Here is a 17,954-nt window from a genome sequence, read left to right as displayed (position 1 = left end):
AGCCCCGGGAGCACAGGTCCAGCAGCACAGGACCCTGGATACCCAAGGTACCCAAGCAAAGCCTGCAATCCTGCCTTCCCCCTGGGGCAGGCAGAAGCGGGGAGGGCACAGGACAGCAAGAACTCTTCTGCCACTGGGTGCCCCCAAGCTATGCAGATCTGTACACCCGTGCCACCCCGGGAGCACTAGGCCAGTCTGGACTAGGAGACTGCATTAGTTACTAGCAGAGAGCTGACTCCAGAGCTGGAAATCTGGCCACTGCCATTATTGTTTTTCCTCCTGTTTCACCCTGTGCCTGGGAGAGACAGGCTGCCAGGGAACACAGGCCTCACGGGGTAAACAGCTCCCACTGAGCTCAGCAGCTGGCAGGGACAGGGCATTTTCCCCAACCAGCAGGGGTGGGGCAGCTCCGTCCAGTCACACACACCTGAGAATCAGCACAGCAGGCCCTTCCCCCAAACAAACTGCTGTAAGAACAAGGGAAGAACAAGTTTTGGACCAAACAGCTCTGGAAAGCTCCAGGACCCAGGGAAAATTGAGGGAAAATAGGATAATAGAACTAGAGGGTCCCCCACCTTTTTCCCCCTTTTCCATTACAATTGATTTTTATACCAGACTAAATAGTTTCCCATTTTTTCTCTTTTCTCACCATAACTACAATATTTTACCAGCTCTTCATTTTTAAGTTTTTTCCTTTTTGACTTTCGTATTTCTACACTTGCTTTCTTAGATATATTTTTCACTTCTGGATTCCCTTCAACGTATTCAATTTAATTTTGGCAGATGTATGAGATATGGGATTTTATTCTGTGTCTTTTGTTTTTTTATGCCTCATTTTTTTTCTACAATTGTGGAAGTTAGTACCTTCTAAAACATGACCAGCATGCACACAGAATCAAGTGGAACACTGTGCTGGTTCATTCTGTGAGATTATATTCTCTCTTCCTTCCCATTCTGTCCCCCTTTTATCTTGTTTATATTTTGGTGGTCAATGTTGGGGCTTTCTACAAGTATTGCTGATTTATATAAATTTGGGATTGAGCATCTTCTAACATAAAGAACAAAATACACTCACAACCAAAAGGATCAGCCTCTAGGACCACTCAGGTAGACTACATTCTCTCTCCACTACCACTTCTTCACCACCATCATCCAACCCTCCCCTTTTTTCTTATTTCCTCTTTTCTTTACTTTTTTCCCCTCTTTTTCTGTTTTCTTCTTATTTGTGGTTTTTGGCCTTTTATTTTTACTACTTTTTGTTTAAAATTTTTTTCACTTTACTGGCCCTTTTGTTTCATTTTGTTCTGATCTTTTTTCATTTTATAGTCTCTGACCTCTTCAGAATCACCTAGGGTGGATTTTATTTAGGTTGTGGTTGATATTTTTTACTCAACCTGCTCATACAGCCACTCTGCATGGACAAAATGACTAGATGGAAGAATTCACCACAAAAGAAAGAATCAGAAACAGTACTCTCTGCTTTCTTTTGAGGTCCATTTGAATGGTAAATGATTCTCCACCCCCTCATTTTCATTTCATTTAGACCTCATTTAGGTCTAAAATGAGTCTTTTGTAGACAGCAAATAGATGGGTCTTCCTTTTTTATCCAGTCCGATACCCTGTGTCTTTTGATGGAATCATTTAGCCCATTCACGTTCAGAGTAACTACTGAAAGATATGAATTTAGTGTCATCATTACCTATACAGTCCCTGTTTTTGTGTAATTGTTTCTCTGTGCTCCCTCTTTCTTTTACAGGGTCCCCCTTAATATTTCTTGCAGAGCTAGTTTGGTGGTCACATAGTCTTTCAGTTTCTGCCTATCTTGGAAGCTCTTTATCTCTCCTTCTATTCTGAATGATAGCCTTGCTGGATAACATATTCTTGGCTGCATGTTCTTCTCATTTAGTACCCTGTATATACCATGCCAACCCATTATGGCCTGCCAGGTCTCTATGGAGAGGTAGGCTGTTAATCTGATATTTCTCCCCATAAATTATGAATCTCTTGTCTCTCACTGCTTTTAGAGTTTTCTCTTTATCTTTGGAATTTGCAAGTTTCACTATTAAATGTTGAGGTTTTTATTGATTTTGGAGGGGGCCTCTCTATCTCCTGGATCTGTATGCCTGTTTCCTTCCCCAGATTTGGGATGTTCTCAGCTATGATTTGTTCAAATATATTTTGTGGTCCTCTCTCCCTCTCAGCCTCTTATGGAATCCCAATTATACATAAATTCTTCCTTCTCAAGCTATCATTTATTTCCCTAAGCCTTTCCTCATGGTCTCTTGATTCCTCCTCTTTTTTCCTCAGCCTCCTTCCTTACCATCAACTTGTCTTCTATGTTGCTCACTCTTTCACAACCTCATTAACCCTAGCAATTAGAGCATCCAGTTGGGATTGCATATTATTTAATTGATTTTTAATTTTGACCTGATTAGGTCTCCATTCTGCAGTAACAAAGTCTCTAGAGTCCTTTATGCTTTTTATGAGAGCCATCAGTGGCTTTATAATTGTGCTTCTGAATTGACTTTCTGACATCGTATTGAAATCCATATTCTGTAACTCTGTGGCAGAGAGTACTGTTTCTGGTTCTTTCTTTTTTTGTAATTTTTATTTATTTATGATAGTCACAGAGAGAGAGAGAGAGAGAGAGAGAGAGAGGCAGAGACACAGGCAGAGGGAGAAGCAGGCTCCATGCACTGGGAGCCCGATGTGGGATTCGATCCCGGGTCTCCAGGATCGCGCCCTGGGCCAAAGGCAGGTGCCAAACCGCTGCGCCACCCAGGGATCCCTGGTTCTTTCTTTTGTGGTGAGTTCTTCCTTCTAGTCATTTTGTTCAGTGCAGAGTGGCTGTATGAGCAGGCTAACCACAACCTAAGTAAAATATTAACCATGACCTAAGTAAAATCCACCCTAGATTATTTTGAAGAGGTCAGAGACCAGAAAACAAAAGAAAAAGAAGATCAACAAAATAGAACAAAATAAAACAAAAGGACCACTAAGGTGAAAATCAAAATTCTAAAACAAAGTAGTAAAAATATAAAGCCAAAAACAAAGAAGAAAAAAGAATTTAAAAAGTAAAGAAAAGAGGAAAAAGAGAAGAAAAAAAGGAGAGATGGTCATGGTGAGGAAATGGTGGTAAAGAGAGAGTGTAGTCTACCTGAGGGGTCCTAGAGGCTGATCCTCTTGGTTCTGAGTGTACTTTGTTCTTTATGTTAGAAGATGCTCAATCCCAAATTTATATAAACCAACAATACTTCAGAAATCCCCAACATTGACCACAAAAACATAAACAAGATAAAAGAGGGGGTAAGAATGGGAAGGAAGGGAGAATATAATTTCACAGAATGAACCAGCACGGTGTTTCACTTGGTTTTGGGTGTATGTTGGTTGTGTTTTAGAAGGTACTAACTTCCACCATTGTAAAACAAAATGAGGGAGAAAAAACAAACAAACAAACAAACCCTAAATCTCATATGTCTCCCAAAATTAAATTGAATATGTTGAAGGGAATCCAGAAGTGAAAAATGTATCTAAGAATGTAAGTGTAGAAATATGAAAGTTAAACTGGAAGAAACTTAAAAATGAAGAGCTTGTATAATATTGTAGTTAAGGTGGGAAAAGAGAAAAAAATTGGAACTTTTAGTCTGATATAAAAACGAGGTGTAATGGAAAAAGGAAACAAAGGGTTAAAAAAAAAAGGACTGTTTATATTTATATCCTATTTTCCCTCGATTTTCCCTGGGTCCTGGAGATTTCCAGCACTGCTTGGTGAAGAACTTGCTCTTTCCCTGTTTTTCCAGCAGTTCATCTGGGGGTGGGGCCTGCTGTGCTGATTTTCAAGTGTGTGTGTGCCTGGGCAGAGCTGCCCCGCCCCCTGCTAGGTGCTGGGCTCAGTGGGAGCTGTTTACCCCATGAGGTCTTTGTTCCCTGGCAGCCCTGCCTCTCAGGCACAAGGTGAAACAAGGAGGAAAAACAACAATGGCGGCAGCCAGATTTCCAGCTCTGGAGTCAGCTTTCCGCTAGTAACTAAAGCAGTCTCCCAGTCCACACTGGTCTAGATGCTCCCAGGGCAACATGGGTGCACTGATCTGCACAGCTTGGGGTCACCCAGTGGCAGGAGAGTTCTCGCTGAATTGTGCCCTCCCTGATTCCATGTTTTTGAACTTATCTAGGTAAGTTTGTGAGACCAGGTGAATTGATGACCCCTACTCTTCCGCCATCTTCCCCTCCCCCAGTCTTAGTTGTAAAGTCTAGCTTTTCTGATGTAAGTAGTTCTACTCTGGCTTTCTTTTGACATTCAGTTGAGTGATAAATGTTTCTCCATCTCTGCATTTTCAATCTGTAGATGTCTTAAGATCTAATGAGTCCCTGGCAGGCAGCATATAGATAGGTCTTGTTTTTTATCCATTCTGACACTCTATGTCTTTTAACTCTAGTATTTAGTTCATTTTCATTCAAAGTAATTATTGTGTATATTTAGTGCCATGTTATTACTTGCCATTATTTCTGAGATTTTCTCTGATCCTTTCTTTTCTTTGTCACTTTCGGTCTCTTCTTTCAACTCAAAGAGTTCCCTGTATTATTTCTTACAGGATTGGTTTAGTGGTCATGAACTCTTTTACTTTTTTTTGTTTGTTTGTTTAGGAAACTCTTAATCTTTTCTGTTCTGTAAAATAGCCTAGCATATAGTGTGTTTTTGGCTGCAGGCTTTCCCATTGAGTACTTTGAATATATCATGCCACTCTCTTCTGACTTGTTAAATTTTGAGAACTCTCCTAGCCTTATGGGTTTTCCCTAAGTTAAGAACTTCTTTTATCTTACTTCTTTTATGATTTTTCTTTACCAATATATTTTGCAAATTTAATTACAAGATGTCTTGGTGTTGGCCTGCTTTTGTTCATTTTGATGTGAGTTCTCTGTACCTCCTGGATCTAGATATTTGTTTCCTTCTTTGATTAGGGAAATTTTCAGCTATTATTATTATTATTATTATTATTATTATTATTATTATTACTTCTTCAGATAAATTTTCTGCCCCCTTTTATCTCTCTTCTTCTTCCGGGATTCCTATAAAACAAATGTTAATTACATTTGATGGAGCCACTGAGTTCTCTAAGCCTATTCTCATGTTGTATGATTCTTCTTTCTTTTTTCCAGCTTCCTTACTTGGCATTACTTTTTCTCCAAGTCATTAATTTTTTCCTCTGCCTCTTCCAGCCTGCTTTTCATTGTATCAAACATGTTTCTAGTCTCATTTACTTTACTCTCCATCTGATTTTTTAAAATTCTTATCTCTGTAGTAAGGGTTTCATTGATGCCTTCTATTCTTGTCCCAAACAAATGAGACTCTTTATGATTGTTGCTTTAAATTCTCCATCAGGTGTTACTTATATTTGTTTCACTAAGATCTCTGGCAAAACCTTATTATGGTATTTCATTTGAGATAAATTCCTGTCTTGGCATTTAGTCTACGTCTCTGCCTTCTTTGTGTTACAAAAGCCAGTTTTGTGTCTTGCTTCTGAAAGTAATGGTCTTATGGAAAAGAGATCATGTAGTGTCAGGGCTTGGTGTTTCAGGAACTGTCTCCTGTGTGTGTTGCATGTGCTCTGCTGTTGTGTTTTGGCTGCTCTATCCTTAAAGCCAATCTATAGAGGCTCTCCTTGCCTGCCTTGGGCAGTGTTTGGTCTCTGGCCTGAACTGGCAAGTTTGTTGTTGTTGATGATGATGTTGGTTTTTGTTTGTATATTTTTTTATTGGAGTTTGATTTGCCAACATATAGTGTAACACCCAGTGCTCATCCCATCATGTGCCCCTCTCAGTGTCCAACACCCAGTCACTCCATCCCCCAGCCCACTTCCCCTTCCAACCCCTTGTTCATTGCCAGAGTTCAGAGTCTCTCATCTTCTGTCACCTCTCTGATTTATCCCACTCATTTTCTGTCCTTTCCCCTAGAATCCCTTTCACTATTTTTTTATATTCCCTGAATGAATGAAACCATATAACGTTTGTCCTTCTCTGATTCACTTACTTCACTCAGCATAATACCCTCCAGTACTGTCCACGTTGAAGCAAATGGGGGTATTTGTTGTTTCTAATAGCTGAGTAATATTCCATTGTAAATATATATCACATATTCTTTATCCATTCATCTTTCGATGGATACCTAGGCTCCTTCCACAGTTTGGCTATTGTAGACATTGCTGCCATGAACATTGGGGTGCAGGGTCTGCCATTTCACTGCATCTGTGTCTTTGGGGTAAATCCCCAGTAGTGCAATTGCTGGGTCATAGGTAGCTCTATTTTTTTAACTCTTTGAGGAACCTCCACACAGTTTTCCAGAGTGGCTGTACCAGTTCACATTCCCACCAACAGTGCTAGAGAGTTCCCCTTTCTCCACATCCTCTCCAACATCTGTTATTTCCTGTCTTGGTAATTTTCACCATTCTCACTGGTGTGAGGTGGTATCTCTTGTTGTTTTGATTTGTATTTCCCTGATGGCAAGTGATGCGGAGCATTTTCTCATGTGCTAATAAGCCAATAGGCCATGTGTATGTCTTCTTTGGTGAAATTCCTGTTCCAGTCCTCTGTTCATTTGATGATTGGATTGTTTGTTTCTTGGGTGTTGAGTTTAAAAAGCTCTATAGAATTTGGATACTAGCCCTTCATCAGATCTGTCATTTGCAAACATCTCCATTTCTGTAGGTTGTCTTTTAGTTTTGTTGACTGTTTCTTTTGCTGTGCATAGGCTTTTCATCTTGATTAAGTCCCAATAATTCATTTTTGCTTTTGTTTCCCTTGCCTTCATAGATGTATATTGCAGGTTGCTGTGGCCAAGTTAAAAAAGGGTGTTGCCTGTGTTCTCCTCTAGGATTATGATGGATTCTTGTCTCACATTTAGATCTTTCATCCATTTTGAGTTTATCTTTGGGTATGATATAAGAGAATGGTCTAGTTTCATGCTTCTGCACAAGGCTGTCCAATATTCTCAGGACCATGTATTGAAGAGACTGATCTTTTTCCAGTGGATAGTCTTTTCTGCTTTGTCGAATATTAGTTGACCATAAAGTTAAAGGTCCATTTATGGGTTCTCTATTCTGTTCCATTGATCTATGGGTCTGTTTTTGTGCCAGTACCACACTGTCTTGATGATCACAGCTTTGTAGTACAACTTGAAATCTGGCATTCTGATGCCCCCAGCTCTGGTTTTCTTTTTCAATATTCCCCTGGCTATTCGGAGTCTTTTCTGATTCCACACAAATCTTAAGATTATTTGTTCCAACTCTCTGAAGAAATTCCATGGTATTTTAATAGGGATTGCATTGAAAGTGTAAATTACCATGGATAGCATACATATTTTCACCATATTAGTTCTTCCAATCCACAAGCATGGAATGTTTTTACATCTCTTTGTGTCTTCCTCAATTTCTTTCAGAAATATTCTGTAGTTTTTAAGGTATAGATCCTTTACCTCTTTGGTTAGGTTTATTCCTAGGTATCTTATGCTTTTGGGTGCAATTGTAAATGGGATGGACTCTTTAATATCTTTTTCTTCAGACTCATTGTTACTGTATAGAAATGCCACTGACTTCTAGGCATTGATTTTGTATCCTGCCACACTGCCGAATTGCTGTGGGAGTTCTACCAATCTTGGGGTGGAGTCTTTTGGGTTTTCTAAGTACAGTATCATGTCATCTGCAAAGAGGGAGAGTTTGATTTCTTCTTTGTCAATTTGAATGACTTTTACTTCTTTTTGTTGTCTGATTGCTGAGGCTAAGACTTCCAGTACCATGTTGAATAGCAGTGGTGAGAGTGAACATCCCTGTCTTGTTCCTGATCTTAGGGGAAAGGCTCCCAGTGTTTCCCCATTGAGAATGGTATTACCTGTGGACTTTTCATAGATGGCTTTTAAGATGCTGAGGAATATTCCCTCTATACCTACACTCTGAAAAAATTTGATCAGGAATGGATGCTGTATTTTGTCAAATGCTTTCTCTGCATCTATTGAGAGGCTCATATGGTTCTTATTTTTTCCTTGTTGATTAGTACTGCCATGTTGATTGCTGAGTGTTCAACCAGCTTTCCATCTTGGGGATAAATCCCACTTGGTCATGGTGAATAATCTACCTAATGTACTGTTGGATCCTATTGGCTGGTATCTTGTTGAGAATTTTGCATCTATGTTCACAGGGATATTGGTCTATAATTCTCCTTTTTGGCGGGGTCTTTGTCTGATTTTGGAAATAAGGGGATGCTGGCTTCATAGAACAAGTTTGGAAGTAATCCGTCCCTTTCTATCTTTCAGAACAGTTAGAATAGAATAGGTATTGTTTCTTCTTTAAACGTTTGATAGAATTCCCCTGGGAAGCCATCTGGCCCTGCACTTTTCTGTCTTGGGAGGATTTTGATGACTGCTTCAATTTCCTCCCTGGTTATTGGCCTGTTCAGGTTTTTTTATTTCTTCCTGTTCCACTTTTGGTAGTTTGTGGTTTTCAGATATGCATCCATTTCTTCTAGATTGCCTAATTTATTGGCGGATAGATGCTCATGTTTTTAAAATTGTTTTTATTTCCTTGGTATTGGTTGTGATCTCTCTTTTTTTCTTTTTTTTTCTCTTTTTTTCATTTGTGATTTTATTAATTTAGTCTTTTTTATTTTTAATAAGGCTGGCTAATGGTTTATCTATCTTACTAATTCTTTCAAAGAACCAACTCCTGGTTTTGTTGATCTATTCTACATTTCTTCTGGTCTCCATTTCATTGAGTTCTACTCAAATCCTTATCATCTCTCTTCTTCTGTTGGGTGTAGGTTTTATTTGCTGTTCTTTCTCCAGTTTCTTTAGTTCTGAGGTTAGCTTGAGTTTTTTTCCAGTTTTTGAGGGATGCTTGTATTGCGATGTATTTCCCTCTCAGGACTGCTTTTGCTGTATCCCAAAGATTTTGAACAGTTGTATCTTCATTTTCATTAGTTTCCATGAATCTTTTTAATTCTTCTCTAATTTCCTCATTGACCCTTTGATCTTTTAGCAGGATGCTCTTTAACCTCCACGTGTTTAGTTTCTTCCAAATTTCTTCTTGTGATTGAGTTCTAGTTTCAAAGCATTACGGTCTGAAAATATGCAGGGATAATCCCAATCTTTTGGTATCAGTTGAGACCTGATTTGTGACCAAGTATGTGGTCTATTCTGGAGAAAGTTCCATGTGCACTTGAGAGGAATGTGGTTCTAGAGGGTGATCCTCTTGTTTCTGAGTATATTAAGTTCTGTATATTAGAAGATGTTCAGTCCCAAATTTATTTATATTTATATATGTATACATATACATACATATATGTATGTATACGTATGTGTGTATATATATATATATATATATATATATATATATATATATATATATATATATAAATATAGGGCCCCAACACTGACCACCAAAAAATAAGTGAGATAAAAGACGGGGGCAGAATGGGAATGAGGAATCTCAAAGAATGAACCAGCACAGTATACCACTTGGTTCTGGGTGCATACTGGTCATGTTTTAGAAGGTATTAACTTCTGCCATTGTAGAACAAAATGAGGCACAGAAAACAAAAAGTAGAAAACAAAACAAAACATATCTTGTTTACCTCCCCCAAATGAAGTTGAGTACAGTGAAGGGAATCTAGGAGTGAAAAATATATCTAGGACCTGTAATTGTAGAAATATGAAAGTGAAAAAGGAAGAATCTTAAAAATGAAGAGGTGGTAAAATATTGTAGTTAAGGTGGGAAAAGAGAAAAAAATTGGAAATTTACAGTCTGATATAAAAACGAGTTGTACTGGAAAAAGGAAAGAAAAGAGAAAAAAGGAGGCATACCCTCTGGTACTGTAAATCTGTTGACTTCCCCTGGAGCTTTCCAGCACTGCTGGGTCAAGAGCTGGCTCTTCCCTGTTCTTCCAGCTTGTCTTCTGTAGGAGTGGTCTGCTGTGCTATTCTCAAGTGCGTGCACCTATGGATAGCTGCTCCACCCCTCCACTGGGTGCCAGGCTCAGTGGGAACTGTTTATCCTGTGAGGCCCCAGTTCCTGGAGGCCCTGCTCTGTCCCAGGTACAGGGTGACACAGGGAGGAACAACACTGGCGGGCAGGGCAGGTCTCCAGCTCTAGAGTCAGCTCCCGTAGTAACTACCGCAGAATTCCAGTCTGCACTGGCATAGGTGTTCCAGGGCTGTCTGGGGGTGCTTATCTGCACAGCTTGGGGGTGCCCAGCAGCAGAAGAGTCCTTGCTGTCCTGTGCCCTCCCCGCCTCCACCTGTCCTAGGGGGGATTAACAGGATCCTGGGCTGTGTCCGCTGGGCTTCCCTGGGATCCAGAGCCTGTGCTGCTGGAATTGTGGTCCCGGGGCTGCGTCTCCCGAAGGCAGCAGGGCGCAGAGCCCTCTGCCCGCACCCCGTCTGACCCACCGGCTTCTCCCTGAGGCCCCACCGCCCGCACTCCAGCCCTTTGCTGAGATTGGCCCACGGTATGTGGCGCGGTCTCCCCAGGGCGGCTTCCTCTATTAGCCTCTGAGAACCTGGAGGTTCCACTGCCCCTCCTGTGATTCTGCCCAAGTTCCCTGCTAAGTGCCTTTCCATCCAGGAAGAATCCAGTGCGGATTTTTCAAGTTCCTGCTTCTCCCGGACTGGGCTTTCCTTCCCAGGAGGCTTTTGCTGCCCAGTCTTAGCCCGGTTCCTCTCGGGGGCCCCTCCCCCATTTGATTCTTTTTAGTTTTTTTTTCCACCTTCCTACCTCGTTAGAAGCAAAAACCCTTCTCTCTGTAGCATTCCAACTGTTCTCTCTTTAAATCTCAGGTCGAATTCGTAGGTTTTCAGGAAGATTTGAAAGTTATCTAGGTAAGTTGGTGGGGACAGATGACTTGGAGACCCTACTCCTCTGCCATCTTGCCCCGCCCCTACTATTATTTTTTTATTTAAAAATAGACATATTGTACTGGGTAACAGAAATTGAAATAAATGAACATTCAGTGTAAGAATTTATAACTAGGAGTTGGGCTGTGCTTAAAATTTGCTCTAACAATAGGCACCAAATGCTTCAAATTCCTGTTATACATGTGTCTCCTCTTGATACTGAGTTTCCCTAATTACTCCTCATCAGAGTCTGTTTTGCAGCTCTTTCAGTTGTAATCCAGTTGTTATATGATGTTATAATATATATATAATATATATATATGTAATATATATATTATATTATGTTGGTATACTCATCTGGTATATGAGAAAGGGAATGCTCCAAACATTCCAATTAAATCTCACTCCTTTATTGGGACTATTTCTCAGAACTGTGACCTTTACAAGTGTTTCTGACCCTTATCCAATGGTACAGCTCTCCCCCCAACTTCACTTTTTCCCCTTGGTGAATTCTAAATCTATTTAATTAAAGCCTCAACCTCTATTGATTGTTTTTTTCCTCTTTAGGTAATATGACAAGGCTGAAGTGGACTAGAATGGAAATAATTTCCTTCCCTCAGCCAGGATAAGGCTCCCAAAAATCTTTTGTATGACTATGACTTTCTTTGGGGAAGGCTTTAGGTATATTTTATAATGATTCCACTTACTCCCCTCCTCCAGAGCCATGAGGAATATTTCTCAGATTTCCACAAGAACCTGAGGGGGTTCCTGTGAGTAAAGCTTATTAAAATGTAAAACTAAAACTGATGTCAGGACCCAGAAATTTCTCCCTCTCAAAGCAGTGCATATTCAGACTGCAGTAATTAATTAAAATTACCATTTAAGTATTCCTACCAGCTATGGCTCCTATGGCATCTACCTCAGGTAAGCAGATCTCAGCTGTATATTTCTGGAAGTGCCTGTCCCTCTATGTTTTTAGTATGATGGTTTGACCTGTGATCTCAGTTCTCTGATGGGTTCAGAAAAAAAAATCTTTGATTTTTATTTCTTTCAGCTTTTATCATTGTATAGACAGAAGTAACAACTTCTAATCTCTTTCCATGTTGGAATTGAAACAGGAAATCCTATACTAGCTTTCTAAAATTTTCTTGTCTACTAATTCCATCATCTGTTTTTTTCTCTGAGTCTTCTATGGTGATCATTTTTGTCTTCATTATAGGTCACCATTTTGTCCTTCTTTTCATTCCTGGCAATATTTGACTATATAACATATATCTTGAATTTTGGTATCTGGATATCTTATTAAACAGTCTTCATCGACACTATCACAAATAGCATCAAATATTACTGGCTCTGGAAGTAATAAAATGGATATTGACTTGTTACACTTTTGGGTTTGTCTTCAAGTGCCCAATGACTGAAGCTAATGATTCTAATATTATCAAAGGATTGGTACAGGACATATTCTATCACTTTATCCTCCTAGTTTCATTTCTTCAGGTGAAGGTACTCACTTGACTGCCTGTGCAGTCTAACAGTGGAGAAATAAACACCATATTCTCTGTTAACCTCAAAGTAACCATTTAATAAAAAACTGGAATTAGCAATTAAAATACCTGCTTCAATAAGTGGAGGATGACAAAGGATAGAAGCACTAATCTACAAACTTACAGTATTATGTTTTGCCACTTAACATAAGGAGTCTAACAGTGAGTCTTCATTAGATAAATCACTATGTTTTAGATAGATAAAATGTGATATCTTCATACTGTTATAACAAAATAACACAGATGTGGTGGCTTAAATAACAAATATCTCTTTCTCACAGTCCTGGAGCCTGGAAGTCTGAGATCAGATTGGCAGCATGGTGGGAGTTCTGGTAAAGGTCCTCATGCTGGTTTACAGATAGCTTCCTTTCATGCAGTATCTTCACACGAATCAGACAAGGAGAGCTCTGGTTTCCTCACCTTACAAGGACATTGACTCTTTATGTGGGTTCCATACTCATGAACTCATCTAAACATAATTACCTCCTAATGCTCCAGACCTCAATACCATCATAAAAGGGGGTTAAACCTTCAAAATATGGATTCTGGATGGAGGACATAAACATTCAGTGCGTAACAAAGGAGATGAAAACTAAATTTACATAAAACTCAGCTTTACAATTTTTTTATTTTTAATGCCATATCTGGAAGGCCTTAATGGGGCTAAAATCAAGGTCCAAGAAATATTTCAAAACCAGAAACTATAGGTTAACTTGAAATGGTGAGAACTTTAAGATACTGATGGGATGGACGGTCTTCTCATTATCTTTCACATGGTCGGGTTTGACTATGCAAATGTTTTGTTGCCTAGAGAGTTGAATAGCTGTATTTCTCTGTATTTATCCAATCCAGTTCTGTATGACTAGGAATGGCCCCCCAAATAAGCCCTGGTCATCTCATCTTGTTACCATTACTATCACTGACTTCAAGGAGAAAGGTTTATTTTAAAATTAATGGTAAATGAGGGCAATGTGAGATTGTTACTGAGTGGAAAGGAGCCAACATTCGGGTGTTATAAATGGGGGGAAATCCAAGATAACTTTGGTGCCTTTTGAGAAGCTCAGACAAGTGAATAATATGCTCTTTTAGCTTAGACTCAGATGTCCCTTGGAGCAAAAGACTGCCAAAATTCCTCCACTTTCAAAGAAATGAGGGAGCGGTACAATAGCCAACATAATAAACATACTTCTAGGATTACTTTATGTCCTCCTAATCAATGAACAGATCAGAACTCAATGACTATGTAGGATAATACTAATATGGCTGTCTCTTATGGTTTCCATTTCACAGAATATTATGTCTATGAACTAGAACTGGCCTAAAGATTTAGACTTAAGTGATGACAGACTGATTGGGTTCTTAATTAGATGTATACATAAAGTGCATATAGCTATAGATCAGGCAGGCAAAAACAAAGGGCAAAAATTTAAGAAACAATTTGTGCTGCATTCTAAGATAGTTTAAATGACACAATTCCTTACTCATTATTACAACTCTTTGAAATATGTGTCAGCATTTTGATTGTTTGAATATATGCTGTTGAAAGACATTTACATGATTGCTATCAAACTAAGAGTGAATTTTGTTGTTATAAAATATTTTGACCCAAGATCAGGGTGGTAGACTTTGCTGTAAGGGTTAAATTCTGCAGACCGGGAATACTGAGCTAACATATGCGCACATCATTATCTGTTGGTTAAGGAATGAAATATATTAATAGTTTCTTTGAAACCAGCAGTCCAGGATGCTTGGGGGCAGGTTTTAACAGCTTATCAGCAGTGTTTATTAGTAACAGTGTGATTAATGATTTACATGTTTTCTCTGAGACCTTCAGAGTCCTCTGTTGTTAGGGGCTGGTTACATAGTAAGAATATGCTCACATATTTGAAAGGGTGTAAGAAACTCCAACAGTAAATCCATTTTGGTTTTCTGAGTGATTCTGTGCACAGTGGTTCTTTCTGACAGTGAATTATATTCATGTGATAGACAAAAATGGGAGATCATGCCTGGCCCTTTTCCCAACCCCAGTATGAAGCAGCCTTTGGCTGTGATGCAAATCCTTACTTTAATAATGTTGCTATATTTCACCTTTTTTCCTGTAATAAATTTTATATTTATCAGCATTATCATTTTAGGTCCTACGAGTTTTTTTTAGCAATTTAGTTTAGCTGTCAGTGGTTAGTACAGCACAATCTCTGGCAATGTGGCAGTTTGGCATTTTTAGGCCGTCTTCATTTCTCAAAGTATGACTTTTTTCTTTCTCCTGAGTTGTGTATCAAGATGTATAGTCTAGCTCTTTTTCCAGGTTCAGTTTATTCAATGGTCTCTTGTTTCCTTATTTTCAGTACTAATGACTTTCTCACTGTGCTTTCTGGTTTCTGATCTTTCTCTCTCAGATTTACTGCACTCTGGTCATCAACAATTTTCCCTGGCTTCCTGAGTAGTCTAACAAGTAAGATACTTGTTAGAATAAGTATATTCTTAGTATAATAAGTATAATAATAAGATATTCCTGTTTATCTCAATAGGGACATGATTACATGTACCCGCACTGTTGCATTATCTTTTATCAGAGGTATATGCCTCTGTTTGAGAACATGTTTATCAACAAAACTGTTTTCTATATGGACTCCAATCAATATAGTTCTCTCCCAGAAGTGTTGTTGTTATAAGAGTTCCTATTAGATTTTCACTTGCACTGATATCTGACAATATGGATTGTATGTGTGCAATAACATGCCCATGTGTCTTGCTTCACTAGTAACTTGCTTCCTTATAATCCTTCCATAGTTTAGCTATTAAGGTATTATCTGGGAGTGACCATCTGCCCCTACATCTTTATATATCTATGTTATTTACCTATGGATCTAGCTTGTATGTCTAAACTTAGCTTTATAATGGTAACATACCCACTCCTTTTAAGTCTTCTGACTAGTACCATTCAATTTATCAATGTTTTTTTTAAAAATCCTTTACATTTAGCTTTTTAATATTCCACCTTTTAAAATTTTACTTATTTCTCCTATTATCATAGATTTTAGTTATGATGGCTGGTCATTCTTCATATCTCCTATTGTTATCTGGGTTAACATAACAATCTAGGTTGATTAGCTCATGAAATGCAAACAAATTTACTTTCAGTCCTTTTATTATTCAAAGTCCAAACTCTAGGAATTAAATGGAATAGAAGAATTGGGCACCACTATGATGATGAAGTATGAAGATAAAATTCTGAAGCTAAATCCTTGGGGGCAAAGGACAATGATTCATTAATATTCCAATAAACATTAAAAACAAAAATTTTGGACTACATACTGGATCTGTGTGAAGTTTCTAAATTCTAGGTGTTATTTTTAACCGATCTGCATTTATACTTTTTCCAACATTAATATCAGAAACATATAAAAAGGATTCTTAGCTTATGTTTAGTGTGGTAACTTATAAAATAAATTATTACCAGTAGCATACTGCTCACTTACTCATGCTTTTGAGGGATACAAACCTAAATTTTTCATGTTGACAGCATATACCATTAATATGATGAGAATAGCATTTTATTTCTGTGGTCTTCCTACAAAACAAAAACAAAACAAATTTGTAATGCCAGTGCAATCATTAAATATGTGTGTGTGTGTGTGTGTATACATAAAACATATATAAACCCAAATTGAGGGGTATTCTATAAAATTTTTGACAAGTACTCCTCAAAACTGTCAAGGAAACTGAAATATGGAAGATTTAAGAAGTTGTTACAGACCAGTAAAAGATAAGGAGACAAGACTATTAGATGTAATGTGGTATCCTGGATGGGATCTTGAAATACAAAAATATTAGGGAAAGGTGCAACTGGGTGGTTCACTGGGTTAAGCGTTGGACTCCTGGTTTCAGCTCAAGTCTTGATCTCGCATTCATGGAATTGAGCCCAGTGTTGAGGTCTTTACTCAGTACGGAGTCTGCTTCAGATTCTCTCTCCTCCCTCCCTCTCTCTAATAAAATATATTTTTTTTAATTAGGGAAAAACCAGTGTGATCTGAAAAATGTTTACTTAATAATGTATCAGTGTCATTACTTAGGTAAGACAATTATACCAGAATAAGATGTTCGTAAGAGGAACTGGGTGAGTCTGTAAGAACTAGTGTTGGTAATTTTTATTCAAACCTAAAACTATTGTAAATTGAAGTTAATTTTTTGAAAGTACTCCGGGTTTGATAATTTCCTTTTCATACTATAGTTTTCTGAAAAATCAGGCAGGCAGAAAAAAATGTTTTTTCTATCATTTCCTTTTGAACATTGTGCACTAAGCTCAGTTGTATCAAGGTGTCAGAGGTGGAGGTGCACACTTTCTTATCTGCTGGAAGGAACCTCCTTGCTACAAAGAGTGCTGATTCAGGGGCTGGTCTACTAGCCCTGGTGTTATGATATGAAGGTACAGCCTTCATCCAATGCTGAGCTCTCACTACAGGCTCTTTTCTTTAGCAGTGATGCTGCTAAGTGGCAGCAACCTAGTGTAAAAGAAATACCTATTCTCCCATTATATGCCATCATATTCCTCACATGATATCAGCAGAGGATTGGGAATAGAACTCAGGGAATCAATTGACTTATTGTCTTCATGCTCAATCTACCAGATCACACCTCAGAATGCAATGTGCCCAGAGTTGAGAGACATTTTGTGGTCCAGCTTTTTAAAAATGTGGGCTGCATTTACTTTCTTCTCTATGCTAAGCCATGCAGCCTCAAATGATGACAGACAGACCAATATGTTCTTGACTAAGACTATACAATACTAAATTGTTTTCTCAAAAGTTAGTCTGCCTTTCAATACCAATGTGGTACTTATGACATGAAAGGAGACTTTTTCATTCCAATTCCAAAAACTGCTGTCCAAACAGAATAAAAATAATAATGGTTTGCAATGCTCCAGTGTGAGCACACATTATGAGGTTGGAAAAAGATCCTGTACAAGACGCTTAGACCACATGGCTATGATGTCCTTTATAATTACACAGTACAAAATAAACCACTAGTAGATACAACAAAAGCCAAATAAACATTTAAGAATCATTCAGCCCACCCGCATACCCACAGATACATATACACAAGGATACTTAGGAAATCTTATAGATCTCTAATGCCCTAGAAAAACAGGGCATGTCAAAATTTCATTGCATCAACAGCATCAAGCTGAGGGAAGCCAACAGAAGAACATAGACTGGAACTCAAAAAACAAAAGTGGACAGGGTCGAGAGCAGGTTTGACTGCTGCCTTCTACTAGAACTAGTCAGTGGTAATGAATTGTTACATAAACTGATAGAGATGTACCACGTAACTCAGAGACTAGCCACAAACACGTATTGGTATTGTTCACAGAATTTGTTAACTTCCTCCATCTTTAAAACTTCACATTTCACAGTGAGTGTGTGTGTAGGAGAATATTTTACTGTATTTTTTCTATAAAACTTGATGTTACATATGAACCACAAATTTAGGTACAAATTCTAGGTGAAGATTTTATCCTCAATTCTGAAACT

The 17,954-nt window shown here is 38.4% G+C and overlaps 1 protein-coding gene across 4 annotated transcripts in view; it reads left to right on the top strand.

Annotated features, from left to right (window-relative positions):
* LOC144317184 (uncharacterized) overlaps positions 1-17,954 on the top strand; it is a 265,145-nt gene that overhangs the window by 230,321 nt on the left and 16,870 nt on the right. The window lies entirely within an intron of this gene.

This window comes from Canis aureus, chromosome 1, assembly GCF_053574225.1.
Source record: "Canis aureus isolate CA01 chromosome 1, VMU_Caureus_v.1.0, whole genome shotgun sequence".
Taxonomy (NCBI): domain Eukaryota; kingdom Metazoa; phylum Chordata; class Mammalia; order Carnivora; family Canidae; genus Canis; species Canis aureus.
This window is presented reverse-complemented; position numbering and strand designations above follow the sequence as displayed.